Below are 22,029 nucleotides of genomic sequence, written 5' to 3'. Positions count from 1 at the left end.
GCTGGATTGTGTGAGGAGCTCACAAATCCTTGAAAGATCTGGACAAAGTCCCATCGGTGAGCACCTCTGGTAGGCAAGGCTGCGTTGGCTGGGCCATGTAGCCAGCATGCCCAATCACCGCATGCCCAAACAGCTTTTGTTCGGCCGGATCGAGGGGGCTAAACGGGCGCGGCACGGGCTAGAGAAGAGATGGAGTGACGTGGTACAGGAGGATGTGGAGCTGAGTGGACTTGCCGATGACTGGTACCAGCGGTGTCAAGATCGGCCTCTGTGGAGGAGGCTCGTGAAGGATGCTGCTACTGGGCATTTGGAGGCAGTTGCCCTCCAACAACAACGGAGGGCGGAGGAACGACGCTCACAACGAGCGGAGCGCCGGGTAGCTAAAGCACAGCAAGTTGGCACAGTAGGGGGCACAGGTGGTGCATCAGCCAGTCATCTCAGTCAGTCGATCTGTGGCATCTGGGTCTGCCTCGTGACCTCCTGCCAGCGAGCGTTCGACACTTCCTGTGGCCTCAAGGTGCACATGGCCTGGCACAAGCGTTGTGGTGACGTCACCGCCACTTTGGGGCGAATGGCGGTTGTTGTTGTGTTATATTGGTGGGGAGCGGTAGTGCAGCGTTTGGCGCACTGCGCTACGAACCCAGCGACTGGAGTTCGATTCCCGCTCATGGCCAACACCAGTGACGAATATTTGAACCGGTCCTGGGGCTCCCTTAGGTAGACTCAGCGTCATATGAGTACCTGGTGTGGTGTGTCAACATCGTCACTAGAGACAAAGGCGGTCGGGCATGGTGCTGGCTACACACCCCCTCGTATACTGTTCCGGCCTTCATAGGTACTCGCTAACCGAACTTACTCCAACAGTCTGTTCAGGCTATGCGGGGGATCTTTATCTTTGTATCAGGAAGAGCCAGCCTTTAAAGGTCAGGTCTGTTATATGTATGTGGATCAGCGTCCACTCCATCAGCCCTGATATGATGGGGGTGGGTTGGGCAGTGAGTCACCCACATGTGAGCACTTTACAGAAAGCTCATTAGTCAGTAGATCTGCTTATTCCAGGAATAGGCACACGTGATGGGGGTGTCAAAGCAAGGGGGTCACATCACTGTCTCACTGGAGAGCCTCGTGTTAAGTGTGCTCATCAAAAAGCCAGTCAATAGCAACCTGCCAGGTGTGGCGGTGTAAGCTACTAACCCAGTGACTTGGGAGGCAGGCATGGTGTGGGCACGTGAAGGGTGTGCGAGACACCAATCCGGAGGAAAATACAGTGCCACCAGAGGAGTTGAGTGAGTATATTCTTGGTTTACTTCGTGCATGCAGATACTTGATTGTAGTCCCATGGTAAGGGTAGGTTCTCTATGGGAACTCGAGAATCCTCCCACAAGCAAAAATATTAATCTGAGGAACTGGCTTATTTATGTATGCATGTTGAGCTTCTTTCGCACCGTACGTAGCCAACCGTGCTAATCGCCTGAATATCCCAAGCAGAAATCTCCAGACAAAGTCTTGCAACCCCGTAAGGAAACAACTTATAAAGCAAGCCCCACTTCGCAAGGAAGTCACCAATGGCTGGCCCTATGGTGAGACTCTTCCCTGTCATGAAAATATGGAATGTTTATGACAGACTCGGCAGCTACTGGAAGGGATGAGCAACACCTTACACTCTTTTGAGCAAGGAGACAATTTTACTTTGGGCAATATAAATTTGATAAATAATAGTTTGCTAATAATATACACAATCACCGTTTAAATGCAAAACAATTAATCAGACGAATCATTATTGTAAACATATTTGCACCAGTGATTAAATACACAATACAATTAAGAAAAATGTGGTTCATTACATCAAGCGCTGTAATACATTTTCATCAGAATTAAAGTGTACAGGGGAATGTTTGCTTTTCTCCTATATTCTCCATAATGAACGTGCACATTACAGCTCTTGTATGCCTGGCCATAGGGCAGAGGTCACATGTGATGACCCATACCAGCAATTAGGGTGTGTTTAGTCGCCTCCATTCGCTTGAGTATTGATTCAATCTTTTGGTAATTCTTTTAACCACAATAATCATCAATCATATGCCAACCAAGTATTGCCTTGTGGCAAATAGACCCCAAGTTGTACCTATTCTCACACATCCTGCCATGATGCTGACCAAATGCAGGGTTGTGTAAATGGGCAGTAGTGCTGGTTGTTAATTGTTTCATTTCAATGCACTTCACTTAAACAAGTTAAGGGCCCATTGAGATTCGTTATCGCTTTTGCAAGGATAAAGCCTGTTTGGTGCACACCTATAATCCAGGGCTTTTGAGGAATGGGATAACAGATCAATGTGACTGGTGAAACTCCCAAAACCCGTTGGGCTGTTAAGTGGCCTGGAGATGACAAGTACAGCAAGTGTATTCCTGAACCCATCTGTGTGGATCAATGAGTGATATTTCGTCGTATGTGTATGGTTGGATCTCTCTAGATGCAGTACTTTCGTTTCGTCCCACACGTAAGATTATCTTTCAGTGTTAAAATGTAACTGGCCAAATATGAGTCCTGAGACTTGCCTGGCTAAATGATAGAATAAATAAAGTTTAACCTGCTGAAGCATCTACAGGCAGCCCTGAACTTGTGGTAGAATGGCCACAAGCTATGGAATAACTACTGTTCACTTCACAGAAAGTGGTATTCATTTTATTGACCCCATAAGGATGATGGGCCGAGTCAATCCCCATCTATGTTTTGAAATGGAAATCGTATTATTGAGAGTGCTCTTGCTGAGCGAAAGGAGGCCTGATTAAAGGACATTAAATGTAATGATAGTATGTTTTGCACTACATGTTGACAAACTATGCCCATGTAGGGTGGATTAAATATGATTTTTTTTACATATGTTGTTAAACATAGCCATTCATACAGACAATTGTATGAATTGGGATTGAACACTCAAAATGCTGCCATAAATACTAAAATGTCTGTCCACAATAAACGGGAAGTAGCTTCCACAATGCATAGACTCGTATATCTCTTAAAAGCAATCAGTTTTATCCAAGGAAAATAATGGATGTTTAATGCCCAGTCATTTGCCTGGCCAACTCCCAAGGGTAGCCAGCATGAAACACTCTGCATATGTGTTCATGGGACCAACTCCAAGTCTTGAAAGCAGATGCCACAGAAGCCAGATAAATGCAAAATACCATCATAAAATTCCCTCAGTTGCTGCTCTAATATCTTGTTAAGTTTAATAGCAAGCACATTATGTTGTTATTTATCGTAAAGTATATTTAATCCTCTACAATGTCTTATTAGAAATTCAAATTAGTGAAAACCCACGCCAAGATGCTAACATGTACACTTTACTACATCTTGCTGTATGGTCGGGCAGTTTGCTATGGGAATGCTGCCGTGCTGTAATGGTTAGAAAACTAGACTTGCAATCCAAAGGGCACTGGGTCCACCTCACAGCACGGCAGTTAAAATAACGAGCATATTACAGTTAGTCAATCTGGGGTAAATGTGTGGGACTTTCCAAGATTGCTGTCCAGCGTGGAAGAGTAGGCCAAATATTATCTAGATCGCCCTCCAGTGGAGGCCCTTCTGCCAGCAGTGGCTCAAGCGAGGAAGTTTAGTCCCGCACCTTTACATTTAAATAGTCATATGCACTGCACCATTAAGATATGAACACACTTTGCAGTGTAATGATGGACGCATTTATCAATATATACGTAGTGAGTCCAACTGAGTCGCTGACGTTGTTCCTTTTAGAGACAACACATTTATTTGTAACACGAAGGGGTAACTGCCCCTTCACCAGATACAGCCTAGGGTGGTGACCACCCAGCTAACTACTCCATACAGAGGAGTTACTGCTACGAAGGGTCGGACCCCCTCGCTAGGGTCTCCGACCACGTGGTTGCCTCGTTGGACGAAGAGCCTCAAGCTGAGACGTGGAGCTTCCAGCATTGTGCAGTCAACAAGGCACAATGCTGATGAGCATTATGTGCAGTGGCATAAGCACTGTGTAATGTAAGACTTTCCAAAGGGTCCTGCTCTAAGATGTTTGGCCAATTGTGGTAATGAGCATTCAGCATTTGGGAGGAAATTGGAGTACCCAGAAAAAGAAACCCCACGAAATAAGGGGGTTCCATTCAAAGCTTCACACAGGCAGAATTAAGGATCAGTTGCTCTATGGCCATGTCGTTGACCACTTGGCAGACTTTTCAGGAAGCTTCAGCATCAGGATGTTTATCCAATTCCTTGTTGAGTATTTGTGTGTGTGTGTGGAAGGAAACCTGTGGAATTAGAAACCCCGCCTAACATGAGGGCATGCCAAAATATATATCAAAAACAAAATCAGTACTATTCACCTCAAAATGTTCATTGACCATTTTTCCAACAGCAAGATGGGCTGCAGCTAAAGTATAATAAAAGCAATGTTTTTCTAAATCCCTTTGTTTTATTTATAGCTATCCTGATAGCCACTTAGAATTGTATTAATGAATATTCAATTCCTGGCATTAAATCATGAGAACCTGGAGTTTGCCTCAACATAAGATCGATGTGCATATCACAAAATTGTTCCAGCTCTCTTATATTAACATTCTGGCGACTGTGATGCAGGGATGGGATTAATCGCAAGTAGAATGTACTTATCATAAACATTTATATATCTACAGTGCATTCTCCGAATGCGTGTTTTTAGAACGCGAATTGGATATAACCCGATGAATGCATTAGGGAACACATTTTTTTATAGACGCAGATCGGAATTGGATAAAACGCGATTGAGCGAACAGAACTACGTCATGCGAGTAAGAATAAGCGGTTGTGTGGCTGCCTCGGCGTAGCATCACACAAGGTGGGATGCTGCTGGATGCTTTTAGATGCTACCCACGTGCCTCAGTCTTTGTTCAGCCTGCATACTCATCTTACGTGTTATCGTGGACTGCGGTTTACCCTATATTGTTAGAACACCGCGTTATTTTTCCATAACGCGGCTTTCTTCAGGAACCTAACTACCGCGTTATAGGAGATAAGACTGTATAGCTTTTACCTTCCTTTCATTACAGCCAGGGGAATGGTACGGTAAGGTGCTGCATCTCCCGCAAAACAGACGGGCAGTACGCGCCAGCGTTTGCCTGCTCAAACGAGTTTGAATGTCACTGGTCTCCGCTCACGATCCCGAGCCAAACAGTAGAAATTTCACATTACCATTTCAGGGGCCAGTCTTAACATAGCGTGGCCAACGTGTACCCCCTTCTTCCAAAGCAGGACACGTGTTATCAACCGAGGACAGATGTGTGGACTAAGTAAGACAGACGGCCAGGATTTGAACCAGCAACATTTTGATTGTGTATAATAAGCTGCCCACAGCGCCATCCGTCCATTGAAACGTAATGAGCAGCGCAGTGCTGCTGTATTAACGAGGACAACAAAGCGAGAATACACCTGTGCTGCATTGAATTATTTTATGGCTGCATGCGAGACACGAAGCAGCGGGCTTCACAATTCATATGTAAGAGGAATACAAACTACATGCCTTTCAAAGGACCTGTATTCATAGGAGTTCTTAAATAAATTGTGGGCGCTTGTAAGAAATGATAAGCCCTGTGACAGATCACAGCAGGCACTACTCAGCGTAATTATTCAGAGAGAGCAGGCTTCTGTGGTTTGGCCACAGCGCTAACATAACAAGTGAGAGAGAACCCCCAAGGTCATTTTAGTTCACAAGCCGGAGCAAGGGATATTTGGAATGGATGGCCACAGGATGCGAGAAACAACGCAAGTGAAATGGAATTTTATCAAACTTATATGTGGTTGCATTCAGAATTCAGCCGTGCGGCTGGATAACCGAATGTTTGGCACGATAGTCTCGTGTGCGGCATACTGAAAGGATTTAATGTTTGTTTCGAAATCCCACCCCAGTCTACAACCTTAAAGAGGGGAAAAAAGTGAACAGTGGTTATGACTGCCACAGGAACATGGAATCCCCACCACTGGCTGAAAACCACTGAGAGAAATGAACACTGAACCATGTTTACTTGAGAGGATACTATTGGGGACATTCACATCTTCAGGAAAATGCCAGAACACTCTCTGTTTTTGTGATTTGTCCGATTTTTGCTTCGAGAGCTATGGTCACGGTTTGTCAAAAATCAGCTGAAAATAAACAACTACAGTACTTACACGTGATTGTGATCCATTGAATTGTATATTTCAATGCTGGAATAAGTATCCAGATTGTAAGTGAGTTGTGAGCTGTGGTGCATAAAGTGTTTATTCACAGATCATTAATCATTGCATGCGCCATGGGTTCATCAATAAATGCTCAATACACTTGCGTCATCCCTATGCAATCAGGAATACATGACAGTCTTAGGACTCTAAACAAACATTATTCAGCACAGCTTTGCAATACTAATGCATATGCAAGAAACTCTGCTTTGTATTTTGCTGAGCATTCAAATGTCCTTGAACAGGAGATGCAACATATGAAGGCATTGCTTCGTGAGGGAGTTTTGACATGACTTGTGATATACAGCACAAGGGGTTAATTAAAAGCCTCGCGATTTGTTAAAAGAACAAGCCAAGGCTCTCATAAGCAGCTCATATAAAAAGTGTGAAAATTGCAGTTAATTTACAAGCATAAGGTTTTGAATACGCTTCAACACTCACATTCAATATAATGGCACCTCATATCCCACATATTCGGAGCTTTACCTTATTCCGTTGAAGGTTATGTACGTATACGTGACATCACTACTTATATGTAACATCACTACTTATAAAGTAACATCACTGGGTTTACATTCCGAATTAGGAGAAATAACTCAACTCGAGATTGCATATGTGAATTCACAAGAGATGAGTAACTTACTACTTTACTTGCCAAAGTGGATCCGCACATTGATTCATTGTGGTTTATACAATCATTCTACGGTGCTGGAGCTGTCTTTGCAGGTAAAGGTGCAGCCCTGCAATTTCTTGATGATATCACTGCCGCCAGAAGCATCTCCCCATTGAGGTAGCCTTTGAGAGGGTATTTACCCAACTCTTCCACACCGTCTTGGAAGAGATGGGAGTACCCACACTTTACCCACCCCGTGCTATCGATTAACTCATTACACACAAAGTGGTTGCCACAAATGAACCACAAAACCATGCTGATCTCGCCAAGGAGCATAAACCATCAAGCAAACTCCAGTCATCCTTGCAGCGGATTTTGGCTCGCCATCGAACGCGGTTACCGCATCACGCGCTTTTCAGAAGTGCTTCTGCGGCAGTCTGTAGCGCTCTTCCTTCCTATATTAGGAAGCCACTGGAGCTATGCACTTTAAATCATCTAGATTGAAAACTCATTTCTTTAGAACTGCTTTTTGTGTTAAGTTTGTTCTCCTTCCCCGCACCTCATTAGCACGGTTGGCGACGTACGGTGTGATAGAAGTTCAACATACATACACCTATTTATACTGCTGGGTTGACAGAGGCTGTGGAGGCGGTATTGAAGATACCCAACAATTGTTACATTGTCCGGGCCAGGAGATGGATCCAGAAACCTCTGGATTGTAAGTCCAGTGTACAAATCATCACTCTACTGTGGCAGCATCCCTGAGCCGTCTGTAATTGGATTTCAATCATCACACATAGTTAAGTTTTATCCACGAGGGCCTTAACTGTGTTGACATGAAGAAAATTAGGGATGTACACCTGTTATACTGTTTCAGAATCAGAAAGGGTTTTATTCGCCATGAAAGTTCGCACAGACAAGGAATTTACTTTGGCAGGAGGGTGCATACATTCAACATATAGGAATCTTAAATCTTAAATAAGTGGTATACAAGTCTAACTATACTAAAGGTACAAAGTCTAACTAACACTAAGGGGCTAAAGTATGTAAAATTTTGAATAAATATTGAATATAAAGGAAGGACAAAATACATTTGTATCCAAATACACTTTCCAAACAACCTTTAAAATCGCATAAATTGTGACGATCCAAACAAAACGTTAAATGGACCATATGGCAGTGCCATAGTACCATAGTACCCCGGGGTACCATAGTACCCCGGCTCTCGCACAATGTCCGTGATGCGGTAATTTTTAGTCTGTTGATGGTCGGCGATGCGGCAATCGACTCATCTCGACGAGCTGTACACGATGCACGATGGTGCATACGAGCGTTCAGGGTTTCAGCGCAATCGTCCTCGCTGTGTTTAGACATCGCGGAGTAGCACTGATTTCGGTTTGATTGGTTACCCCCAGTCGCGGAGTTAAGTAAACCCCATGGAAAAAATAGTGTCCCAGAAATAAAATATTTAATTGCTTCGGCCATTTTGTATTATTTGGTACCCCGGGGAACTGCCAAAAGGATCAAATGGAAACCCAGTAACGCACACCCCCCCCCCCTTTCATCATTACAGGACTGTGCTTTCTGGTTGGTTGTTCATGAAATGCTACATTTATGGTAATCTGGTCTGGTGCCATTGTGGTTAGAGCGACTGGACAAATGTGAACATTGCGAGTTCTAATCCTGGTCAGGGGTAAAATCAGCCAATGAAGAAACTGTCCCGTGGATATAACTGGCACTTTTTAATTGTCACATTCCACGCTTCTGTACCATTCCTGTTCTGGTGTAATGTGCACTGATGCCCACTTTATTGAGGGCGATATTGGCACGTGAAATTCATGTATGTTGAACTTCTTTCACACCGTACGTAGCCAACTGTGTTAATTAGAGGTGCGGGGGGGGGGACAAAAACTAAACATAAAAAGCAGTTCTACAGAAATTCGTGTTCCATCTATATTTAAAAGTGCATAATTTCCTAATAAAAAATGCTCCAGTAGCTTCCGAATAAAAAAACTAAAGATTGATTGATTCTATAGGAATGTATAATATCCATCACTGGTTCGGGGCTGTCAACAGAGTTGAGTGCCACCCAATTGCTTATTTCAGCAGGGAGAACACTCCGACTTGACCATTTTAATATTGCGATGTTTACTGCCCGAGTGGGAGGCAACGCATCGCTTAGTTGTAGCAGATTGTTCAGGGCTTGTCAGTTTGAATCCTACTTCACATTGTTTATGTACACAAAGAAAATACTGGATTAACTGTTGGACCAAGTGCTCTTTAAGGACTATCTATTAAGGCCAGCATGAGTGGTGTGGCCTATAGCACTATTCCAGGCTGCTTTTGGTGCATGAGCACAATGCTGATGTAAATGAAGTGTATACTAGACCCAACAAATTTTCGGACGATTTATTTTAGGGGAGCCACAGTGCCAAGATGTTCACTCTCTCCTCTGGTATACAGGAGGTCGTGGGTTCGATCCCAAACCTAATGCCTGTACATTTGGAGTTTGCGTGTTCTCCCCGTCGTCACGTGGATTTGTCTCCGGGTCCTCCGGTTTTTCCCTCCACATGTCGAATCGTGGGTTTGGAGTATTTGGCTGCTGTAAATTTCCACATGTTAAGCCACTTCGTTGAGATATCATTTATGGTCAATTCACTTCTGAATAGAGCGAAATAGCTCAGTGGGCATTACCTGGTAAAATAAAAATAGTTTAAATGGTTTAAACTATAGGTGTTCTTTCTCAGCTTCTGACACCAATTAGCATGGCACGCGCACACACACGTGTGCATGGGCATAAGCGACTTCAGATGCGTACATGAAACATCGCCTCTACTTTTGGTTGATCACCACATCGGTGTTCGCCCCCGAAAACCACGAACGACAGCTCACAGTAGAACTCTCCGCAGCGCGACTCACGACCCCCTTTCCAAACCAAGGGCCAGGACCATCACTGCCAGGCGTCGTTTCTATGTGGCAGCCCCAACCATTTGGAACGCTGCACCTCCGATTAGCATGATTGGCTACGTATGGTGCGAATTCAATCTACACCGACTTTTAAGAGATGCTTAGAGGCCCCACATATTTTTAAAAGGCCCCACCTTTTCTGCCTAGCTTTTTAGTGACACCAAGCTTGGCTCTACACCTCAAAAGTCTAAATTATATACATACTAGCTTTACTACCCGGCTTCGCCCGGGACTTGGATTCACCACACCCGGCCGCCTTTGTCTCCCCAGTGGCAATGTTCACACACCACAGCAGTTACTCGTTTGAGGCTGAGTCGACCTAGGGAAGGCCCAGGACCAGTTAAAATAATCGTCACCGGTGGTGGCCGTGAGCGGGAATGGAACTCGGGTCGCCGGGTTCGTAGCGCGGCGCGCTAACCACTACACTACAATGCGTTACGCTTCCACATGCGAGGGTCACGTGACAGATTTGACGTCACAGATCACTTGCCGTGCAAAAAATATATGCATTATTGAGCTCCCCCCCGCTAAATAAAAAAAAAAGTATCTTTTTATCATTTTTGCATGGTGTACAGTCTGGAAAGTACCCACATGGAAAATTTCCAGTTTGTTGCATGTCGGGAAGTACGCTAAACATTTTGAACAGACACACATTCACAACGTTGCCTTTTATATACAGTATATGGAGATGAACTAATGTGGACGTTAGTGGTCACATACCAGACATGCAATCAGTGGACAGCTTTTTATATAATTACCGTACATATTGTTAGATAATTTAATCTTTCCCTGGATGCACCGTGTTATAGCCTAAGAAAAGGCAATCTAAAATAATTCAAGTTTATGCTGGAAACAAAGTAAGTTAATGCAGCAATCTCATTACTCGATACATTAAAAACAATAATCCGATTACTTTTAGAAATACTTCTTTACATTAATGTATATTGAACTGCTTAAAGATGTACTGTATTGGACTGTAGGAGTGGTGACAACCGTGGTTAGCGCACTGCATTATGAATCTGGCGACCCTTAATTTGATTCCCGGCAACGGCGAACATCCGTGGAGAGTGACCTCTGACCTGGGTCCTGGCACTAAACCCCTTCAACCATCCCCGCACTGACCAGCATGGTGAAGTATGGCCTAACAACCTCCAGGGCCAATTAAGTACAGCATAGGGAGGCCTTCATCCAGCGGTTGATTGAGAAATGGCCGTAAACTATAATTTAACATTGTACATGCAGGGTGATAGTAGACTTTGTTTCATGACCTAGAGCACTGAACGCGAATTAGAATATTGCTTTTCTATTAATTAACCAAAGATGTTGACACTCTTCATCTTCCTTTAAATTGTCTTTATAAACGGTATACATATACAAATATTTCAAGTAATCAACCTGCACATGCTAGATACGAGCAATTTGATTACACACTGAAAACTGAGCAATGATAGGGGATTACCAATAGTTGCCTTTGGAATTCGGATTACAGTCATTAGTTACTTTTAACATCTTACTTCCTTACACTGACTGCAGTTAGGTTGGCATGAGCACTTTTACACAACTTGAAGGTCTTGCACAGGCTCACACCGCTAATCAAATTGTTGCAGAATTCATCACTGGCAGCCTGTGCTGTCACTGGGAGGGAACACTTAATATGAAACACACACTTTGAAAATGGAACGCTCAGCAGATCATTGCAGAGAGCCACCCCTCGTTGCATAATGCACACCGCAGCTGCGATGGCGTGCCAATCGGGATGGAAATGAAAATAATGATTACAGCAGCTCATTGCCAAATCCCGTCTTCCTTCATTTGGTGCCGTTACTGCACCTAACCTCAACTGTCAAACTCTACGTACATACTTTAATCTGCAATAGTTATTATAGGCAGACAACTCCGTTTACCTCGGAATAAAATTCGTTTGGGTCGTCTGACATAGAGGAAATTTAAGTTTAGTGAATTTTACCGCACAAAGGCAATACGCGTTCCAACCCGTATATTATTTACAATCCTAATATTTTCTATCCTTGTGATTTCCAATTTAAATAATTTCGTTCACATTTAAGATAAAACTTGCTGTCGCTATTTGTCAAAAGCCACTTCATCAGGACACGAGTGAAGCAATCCAGCGGGCGGTGATGAAAAAAAATCACCATAATCTGGTAACTGCCCAGTCAAAGATATGCCTTATTAACAATGCTTATTTCATAACCATCAAAAACAAGGGCTAAAAGTACATTTTCGGGTCTGTTCCTTACTAATGCAAGCTGCATATACTGGCTTTCGTGGGGTTCAACATGGAATAAATAGATGTTACATTCTCCTCGATGCCAATAATGCAACACATGCGGGATCTAGTCAATGAGGTCAAAGTGTCTCTGCTTCCAAAAAAGTATCAGAGAATGAAATTCTCCATGGAAGCTCCTGAACCAGTGGTGGAAATTCAAACATTATTTCCACATGGAAGAGGGACCATTTGACTTCCCATAAATGAAATTCTCATTTGCACAATGAAGCCGAAGTAAAATCTGCTTCAAAATTACCAATGGAGGTGGAAGTCACTGGTGGCTAGAAGCCAGTGATGGAAATTCCACATTTTGACGACAAGGCCAGACTCGCTAGAGGACAACTGCTGAACCTCCAAGAGTGGCAATTGTTATTTTTTTCTGAAAAAAAAATAGATTGTTAAATCAAATTGCAACACTAAATGTTGGGACTTGTACATATTTACCCGCTCTTTCAAAGATTTATGATGGATACGGACTTCCTGCCAACTCATACATCAAAGCCAAGTGTGGTTGCACACCCGTAATCCAGACTTTTGGGGGCAAGAAGGTCGGTGGATCTTCAAAAAAATATAAAGTTCGAAAAACCCAGTGTTTCATAGATGACCAGGAGATGGTAGTGTTAAGTGTTATACTCCAAATATGAATGGGTTTTGCTCCGGTTTCCTCCGCTATGCCCAAGATTAGTTAATGATTTCAATTGGCTAAGTATCTCAATGCAGGACCCTCCTGAAAACATGTCTCAAGACTTAGTGAGGTTTTCCTGGATATGACGGACCGAGGCTGAAATTAAGTGCTCTCGAATGAGAATTCGTTTCTGAAATAGCGTACACACATGCATAAGGATCAGGTGGCAGCCATGACTTAGGTGGCCTTACCCATTAAGCATCCCTCTCCGCTTCCTTAACCCCTTAATCAGACATAAGGACAAGGTAGGTGAAGCCGCATGAAGCTTCTCTTTGCAATTCAACACCAGCTGCTAAGATAATGCCCTCCCAAATGCAGATCAATATCTGCCCAAAATCAATTAACGGTCTTTTGGGTGTGCGGCCTTTGTCATGTTCTCAGACGTGTCATTCAATCACTAAAATCAAGGATGGGCACTATATGATGGCACTGTAAATGCCTGGAGCATGATTCATATATTTAAAAAGGTATCCAAAAAAGGTGAGGATTTGCAGAGCAGTTTCTTCCACCAAATATTGGTAGCCGAGAGCTTAGACCACAGCGCTACCCGGCAGAAAGTAAAACAACAACGCTGTGTGGAAAACGAAAGTGCATCATTTTGAAAAAGATTTTAACAATTACCAAGCTGTTCTCTAATGCCACAAGACCACACCCACGCAAGGAATTACGTGATAAATAAATAAAGGGCGCCCACACGGATTTGTTCGGCCCACATTTCTCAACGATTTGCCAACCGAAATGTTGGACGTTCCTACCAAACACGCACATTCTTCGAGACATCCATGCTTAAAGGCATCAAAACAGATGCATATGAAAGCGCGCCTTTGTTTTATACGGATAATCTCCTGCTTTGGTCTACTGGGCCTACAGGCGCACATGTGCACACACACACACTTGCACGCACTCACGCACATATTTCGTTGCCCACAGACTGCCGAGGCAAGTGGCTGTCAGTGAACACCTATTGAGACTATTAAGCATCCATGATGGCGTGGTGAAATCCAACCACACCCTGGCCTCCTTATTCTCCATACCGGTGATTTTCGCATGCAGCATCAGTTACTCTGTTAAGGCCGAGTCAACGTAGAAAAGGTACAGAACAGGTACAGAAAATGCCTTTATCGTGATTAGGGATTGAACTTGGGTATTGTGTGGAACATTGCACTTCGAACACAGTGACAGCAGCGCCAGCGGACTTCATTCACCACGAAGTGGAGGTGACTTCATCGCAATAGTTGTGCCAGGCTTGGGTGACTTTCAGGTTATATGGAAAGGAGACGAAGACCGGCCTGCAGGACATTCACAGGTGTTAAGAATTAAGACCCGGGGGGTGGGCAGGTGGTGGGGGAGGCAAAGTACAAAGATGCCCCATGTAGCCTTCACAGGTAATTGAGAAAAGTGCTGTAAGACACGGCCATAAAAAAGGCTGTCTCTGGTGTAGGCCAATCAGTTTCAAAGACTACATATATTATCAGCGCAAGTACGTTTGCATGTATTGCCACAAGTACGTGTGGTTAACGCAGACTTCATGCCTTGCATTAGGTATCTAGTTGGTGTTTGAACATCTTGACACCTGTTTTATCGTCAGATAGGGTAAAGCCTATTCTTATTTTTTCATCATTTTCTGACACTGCCAAAAAAAGTCCCGTAGATATAACAAATGTAAAATTCTGAAAAATAAAATAATACATTAAACCTGAACCAACCCGTATATCCCTCTCGAAGTAGAGTAACGGCAATCTGATTACACGTTGTAAATGAGGTAATAATGCAGAATCTAATTATAGTAGCACATTACTGCCCAACGCTAAAACACTTGTCTGGGTGTATGGATTGGCAATGCTTGTTAGTGCGTGTGATACTGCCGCTGCAGTGTGCATGGGGTTATCATACTCTTTGGTTCTATCGGTAAAGTCACGTAGGTATAAAATAAAATAAATCACGTTTCGGGTGCAACACAAGCATCCGTCATCAGGTGGGAAAGCATGGCCTGCTGCTGATGCAGACTGTTTAAAGGTTTGAAAATGAACAGTCTGCATCAGCAGCAGGCCATACTTTCCCACCTGATGACGGACGCTTGTATTGCGCCCGAAATGTCGTGATTTATTTTATTTTATACCGTGACTTTACCGAAAGAACCAAAGAGTATTGATTCCTGCAGTCACGAAAGCTTCACATCAAGGGGTTATCAGTTTGAACCCACCTCGCATTAACGCTGCAAAATTATCATAAAGCAAATCGTCCCTGACACCAGAATCTGCACGGTCACATTAGGGTTGCCGAAATCATTTTTATTGCATTGCCATTAACCGAATGGCAAAAGAAAAACGGCCACCGGTTCGCTGCACGCATAAAAATGTCTAGAAACGAATGAGTTAATCTTTTTTTTCACTTAGAAAACAAAAGGGAGCACAGTGGAGTTGCAATCCAGAAGGTGGCCAATCGATTCCATCTCTCGGGATGCCAACAATGGGATTAAGTTGCTTAAATCTCCACCCCTCCCCACCTCTGTCCACCCAGCAGTGTAAATAAGTTCACCACAGTCCATTGGCTGTTCGCCTGTGGTGGGGTGAAGTGTAGATACGCCCACCACTTCAAAGGTGTCTCGTTTGAAGAGTAGAACCAAATACCATCTAGAGCACCCTCTAGTGGAGTTCCTTCTGCTCGTGGTATGAGTAACCCCGAGTTTGAATGGAAGAGCTTGTCGAACAAATCTAAGGCGTGGGTCACGTAGTTCCAAATTTTTAAATTTGATAAGTGCTCACGACTATGGTACAAAATCCTTGAAGCCAAATCTCCCGAGCAAATGATGATGACACGGAGGCTTTCGCGACCAATATTATTCATTATAAAGATTTTTGGGTGAGATCGCGCAAGTAAAAATGTGTCGTAACCCTCCACCACCCAACAAAGCCAGTAAGGGTTGTCACGTAAACAACGCGGCAATTAGTTACTACTTCAACCCACCCGTGTGTTGGAGAGTAAATCCACAACGTTTACAATTTGAGCAGGACGAATATTGACTTAAAGCTTTCGTGACTGCAGGAATCCATATTATTGGGTTTTTCGGTAAAGTCACATAGATAGGTTCAAAGAAAATAACAAAAAACTACGACGTTTCGATCTCAACACAAGCAATCGTCATCAGGAGTAGGACGTTTCGCGGGTAATTACATCAACCAGCATCATCTGGCGATTTGCCAGAATAGTGAAGCAATTCCACCTGCTTCAGGTCTTAAATAGAGCAGCAGCAGGACGACGTCATCACTGAACCCATCAGGTGCAGAGATCAGAGGCGGAGCAGGGGGAGGTTATTGTAATTATATGTCCCGTGCGTGATGTCACTCCACGGCGGCCAGCCCACCTCATTAATAATCATGAGCAGGTGACGTCCTCCACATGGATCCCCCCCACCTGATTAATAATCATGAGCAGGTGACGTCACTCCACATGGGGGGGGGGGGGCGAGGTGCCTCCTCCCCCCTCCTCAGCGTCAACTTACAACCCTCACTACAAAGGCAGAACCCTCACGGCATCACGCGATCTCCGTAACGCTGTTGAGACATAGAAGTAAAAGGACGTCACGATGAACAAGGGATTATAACCTTAAAATGAAATAAGTCTGTGTCACCACGGCCTTACAAATTGCACACGAATTGATGCAAATAATATCACGTCGCGGTCTGCTTTTTGCTTGCAAGTTTCAGATTTAATGCAATACACCCGTCCTTGGACGGGCAAAAGGCCAGTTACTTTATAATACGCTTCCAGGCCGTACCAAGCCTGTAGCTGTCAGAGTGGTCAAAATTATTTATATTTCTCTCAATTTCAATGGACTCTCGAAATAGTCTCGGCAAGTATTAATTGCTTGGCGCGTTGTTTACGTGACACACCTTAGTGGCTGTGTCGGGTGGTGGAGGGTTACGACACATTATACTTGCGCAATCTAACCTTTATTATGAATGAAATTATTACTTTTCACGTGATTAAGTGAAGGGTACTGAACAGAACTTATTCACATGTCTCACATTCCACAATTTTTGCGTTGTTGATAAAATGTCGCTTGCTGTTGGGATGTGACAGTCTCCAGAGGCTTAGTCCACATATACGGAATAGCTTTCAAAAAACGAGATCGCTAGGATGTGAGCCAGTATGGATTTGCGTTTATCGTTGGGGCAGATTTTGTTTTACTCCCATGCAGCGCTTACAGTAATGCAAATTTGCAATAAACGAATTAAAATCCGCCATGCATTAAAAATCAGACCATTTTGTTGGGGAAGGCTCACTCAATATAATTTCCCCGACGGAGCCATTTCAAATGTGCGAGCAGCTCCTCTCCCCGCCTGGACCTGGATCGGCTTGAGCAGGGCGCCTTAATGAGCCCGCCACGCTCTTCGTTTCACGATTTAACTCTCACGAAATCAAAATGGATTCTGTGAGAGCAGCAGGAGCAGCAGCGCCAAAGAAACACAATAAAAACAAGACGTGTGTGGTGTGGTGGTTCATGGGGAACTGTGGCGTAGCAGTTAGCGCAATTCACTACGAACCCGGCCACCAGAGCGGTCGGGCGTGGTGTTGGCCACCCAACTCCCTCGTGTACCGTGCCAACATTCATAGGTGCTCGATAACAGCTCTTGCCCCTAGAGTCTGTTATGGCTATAGGGGCGATCTTTGTATTTGTTCATGGGGAGTGGTGGCGTAGCACGCTGCGCTACGAACCTGGTCACCCGAGTTAAAGCCCCGCTCACGGGTAACGAGTGACGATGATCTGAGCCGCTGCTGGGTCGACTCCGCCTAAAATGTGTACCTGGTGTGTTGTATAAACATCGCCACTGGGGAGGCAAAGGCTGCCGGGCGTGGTGCTGGCCACCCACCCCTTTGAGTGCCTCACCCTCATAAGTGCTCGCTTCCAGTACTTGTGGTAGTTCATGGGGCTCATGATGGCCAAGTGACATCATGGACACAGATCTCAACCTATTACTGCCTTGTATCACTGCGACCGATCACTACCAAAAAATAAAACTATGAGATTGGTGTTACAATTTATTTTGTGAAGCCCATCCGTGGGATCTTGAAATTTCAAAAATGTATCAGATTACTTGCATGTGGCTTATTAATCTTCCCAGAGAATTAAGAAGTGCTATCTTGTGATGAGCAAGAGATGCCTATGAAGTGCCATCTTTCACAGCCGTTCAATGACACAATATGATATTCTGTTGAACCAAGGTGTTCATCAAGCACATCTTTACTTCTTCACTCAAGAGAAAAACTGGGATATTATTACCATGTAAAAACATGTTTTGGCTTTCAAACATCCGGTGTTTAGGCCAACATATACAGTAATTAAAACAATGTTTGGCAAGAATGTCTACACTTGAAAACATTGTTTACCTTCTGTTAAATAAGAACAGGACTTATCAGTGGAACAAGCAAACACTAGTTGAATAATTGTACCAGTACAGCTGCCTGAGCAATTGTATTTGTATGTAGGGTTCCTTAAACTCATGGCAAGTATTTAGATGGGGTGTGAATTGCTCAAAAATGCCCGTCAAAATGCAGTGCAGGAAATACATTGTATATAATGAATAATATAGAAATGTGGCATAGTGCTCTACATTTAAGTAGTGTTGTATATTAAGGACATTTTGTTGTGTGTTCTGTTTTAAAACCCATTGCTCAAATAATAAATGGGGTAGTCCTCTCCACTGGCAGTCTTGAGCCAATGGTGTAAATCTCACATTGTCATTAAAGGCAAAATGCATTCAAATTACCGCAGTGATGTGACTTAGATACAAATTACTGATTACATTCATGATTGTATTTTATTGGGGGGAGGGGGTTAAGACTACCATCCTCGCTGATGCCAGGCAAGAAAAGCGGCCTTGGGTACCACTGGCCAAACCCGAAAACGACTCCAAACTCTAAACCTTAACACATAACCCATGACTCCTTAACTCAACACGAAAACGGAAGGAAGGGCTGCAAGTACGGTAATCTGGTATAAAAGGTCTGCATCAGTTGTGGCAGGCAAGTTACACAAGTCATTTCCTTTTTTAATGCGTACTATTGGGAGGAGAGTTCCGTTTGGATAAGACGACATTTGGACCAAATAATACGTTTTTGTTTTGTCTATAAAACCCCGTCATTGCAAAATGATTATTCTAAACACCTCCAGATTTGTTTACTTGCGCTGGTAAGGTGCTTATTCTTCACGTGTAAATTATACTCATTTTAAATCCATTTCTAGGTCAGTGTTTTTTTTATGTAATCCTACCAGTTATTTCTTACTCTTGGGTGATCGTAACCTTGCAAGGTGCTTTGAGATGGCAATTACCATAAGGCCACGATGTAATATAAAGTTTAATTGAATTAATGTTTGTATCCATTTACAAAAATCATAATTCTCGATACTGCCCACACACTGTGCACACACGCAAATACAGATAACTCCTTATCCACGGTGATATAGGGGCTCAATATCGCGGATTTTGTTATTTGCGGGGGGAACCACGATGTTACTCCTCTTATCCGCAGGGTAAACATTCGAGGATAACCCCGCGAATAATAACATGAATTTGCCATGTTACTCTCATCCACAAAAACAATTGTGGACAATAGGAATGATAATGTAACATCCATACCCGCGGATGACTCCACGGACAATAGGATGAATTTTCCACGTGATTACTCGTCTGTAATTTTTTTTTATTAGGAAGCGCCTTCTCTATGTATTATGGGCAATACTTGAGATAACTGCGGATAGGAATAGGGCCGTTGATTATAGGGATTTTCGCAGACCCGACAGCAGTTACGGATAATAGGAGTTTCAGACGAGAGGAGTTCATTATAGATGCACTATATACATAAACGTTTACTTGATCAGCAAATCGTACTACGTGATATATTTACGTGGGGCATAACATCAAGTAATAAAGTGCATACATTACACAATGATTCTGCATTTTTTAAAAATATTGTCATTTTTTTCTGGGCCAAAATAACCGAATTTAGAAATGATGTAAGGACCGTCGAGTGGATTACCAGCACTTTCCACTATAAGGCATCAAATTGCAGTCACATGTTTGTTTTTTCTGCCCCTGAAAATCTGACGCATGAATAATTTCCTGGCCCACACTGAAAATAAATAATTTGGAGAGTAGAAAAATGCACAAGGTTCCTAAGTGTAACCTCAAAAACAACACCCACGTGGTATTTGTTTCCTTGGCAGCTGGATACGACACGGCACAGAGTTGGGTTTATTTTCCATTATTCACAAAAAGACTCGCACGCCATGGCAGATGTATATACTATGTAGTGTCTATGTAGGGGCAGAGTGGTGGTGTAGCGGTTAGCGTGCTGCGTTATGATCCCGACAACCCGGTTTGATTCCCGCTCACGGCCAACAACCAGTGAAGATTATCTGAATTGGTGTGTTAAACATCAGCGCTGAAGAATCGGACATGTGGTTGTTTGGCCACGCCACCCATTTGTTTGCCGTTTCGGGCCCCCTTCATAGGTGCTCGCTCACAGCGCTTGCCCCAAGAGTCTGTTATTGGCCATAGGGAGACCTTTGTATGTATGCAGCCAACGCTTTATTATGTACCTGAACATATACACTGTATGTATAACCAGCAGAGGGACCAATGAGACGAGAATATCTCGTTCGCAAGAGAGACCTGAGATTTTCAACCATCGCGCACAAGTAAATGCAGTCAGTGCAACACACAGTACACAAATATAGTGCAGCGCACACAGATTAATGTTTGATTAATCTTAATCTAATATTCTGCGGTATGGTAATTGCGCTATATCATTAGCCATGATCAATCCACTGCTGGATGAAGGCCTCCCAAGCCACTGCCACCTCTCACCATCCTGCGATGCAATACTGGAAACCACTTAGCACCTGCACACGAATCCATTTCATTCTTGAATCTCCTCCAATGCTTGTCCTCTCGGATGCATTCTAATTGCACAGACTGTCCTGTAAGTAGTACGGTATATTACATCCAACAGGGTGGCACTGGGGTTAAAAGCAACACAGTCACAATCGAAAGGTTGCGAATGAAACACCTTATTAAAGGATGGAAAAATGAACACCGCTTTTGTGGGAGGTCAATTGTGGTTGTTCTAAGGAAAGGCGGACCTTCAGCCATGAGAATGTGGAATTTCCACAACTGGCTTAGGACCACCAATGGAGATGAGTAATGCTAAATTGCTCATATTAGTAGACCTAACTATGACTTGCATACAAATATAAATTGAATTACATTTTACGTGAAAATACAATTGTACTATGGAGAGACTGGGCTCCTGCCACAGGAATATGGAAATTCCACCACGACCCAATCAGAGGATGAGCATCGAATTCTCGTTTGAACAAAAGTCGAGCTATTTTCTTTAACGATTAGTACAGCTCTGCTGTTAAAAAAAATCTACCTTTTATTTTTGAAAAGGTTTCATGCTGATTAAATAGAGTTGCTGTTTAGTGACGCTCGATATATAAACAATAGTTTGTTTTTAATAATCTACAGTACACACAGTACATTTTCTCACAACGGTACATATGCAATGAGAAACTAAAAAGAAAGCCCTTGTACATAATCACATTTTTTGTTGTTGTAAATCGGTCAACAATGTCAAATGAAGAACAATATTAGCCAAAACCAAAAATGGACAACGCACAACAAAGAACAAGACACATTCTAGAGTAAATACATAACCAAACTACATACGTGGATACACAGCGAGTGAATGAACATCCCAAGGCTGTGCAAATTCACTGTCATCATCCGCAGCGGACATCACAGGCGAGGCGTGCGCGCAATAAAATACATCATCACACCGGGGGCTCGATGATTCATTCGGAATACACAACCAACAGCATCCTAATCTCTACGCGTTAGCATCACGACCCGCATGCGAACAGCTGGGGTATTGTCCAAGGGTGTGTGACTGTGTGTGTGTGTTTGTGTGTCTTTGCTGCGCGTGGATGGAGAATGCGTGCCGGGGCGTGGGAGGGTGCCGCGTGCAGGAGAGAAGCGCTTGGAGCAGCGACGTACCGAGAGCGATGTCAGCCAGGGGGCTTGAAGTCGGGCGGGTCCAAGCTCTGAGCTCAGGGGTTTAATAAAGCCGCGTGGACCATGTGACTAAACCCAGCCCCGCACGGCACGCATAGCACACAAAGACAGGCGCACAGCACGCCCCCACATCATCATCATCCCTCCTCCCTCCCGCACCCAATGCTATCCCGC

General features: G+C 43.7%; 1 protein-coding gene across 4 annotated transcripts in view; it reads right to left on the bottom strand.

Annotated features, from left to right (window-relative positions):
• Positions 1-21,996, bottom strand: part of LOC116942318 (contactin-2-like) — a 132,609-nt gene extending 110,613 nt beyond the window's left edge. For 2 of the 4 annotated variants that reach the window (XM_032954052.2, XM_076066948.1), the window contains exon 1: positions 21,838-21,996. The gene's annotated coding sequence lies outside the window, so the exon portion shown is untranslated. The remainder of the gene's footprint in view (positions 1-21,837) is intronic. The other 2 variants (XM_032954069.2, XM_032954054.2) reach the window with 2 other exon arrangements.
• Positions 21,997-22,029: the final 33 nt, after the last annotated feature.

This window comes from Petromyzon marinus, chromosome 14 (genome assembly GCF_048934315.1).
Source record: "Petromyzon marinus isolate PM22_M1 ecotype Great Lakes invasive population chromosome 14, UKy_Petmar_22M1.pri1.0, whole genome shotgun sequence".
NCBI lineage: Eukaryota > Metazoa > Chordata > Hyperoartia > Petromyzontiformes > Petromyzontidae > Petromyzon > Petromyzon marinus.
This window is presented reverse-complemented; position numbering and strand designations above follow the sequence as displayed.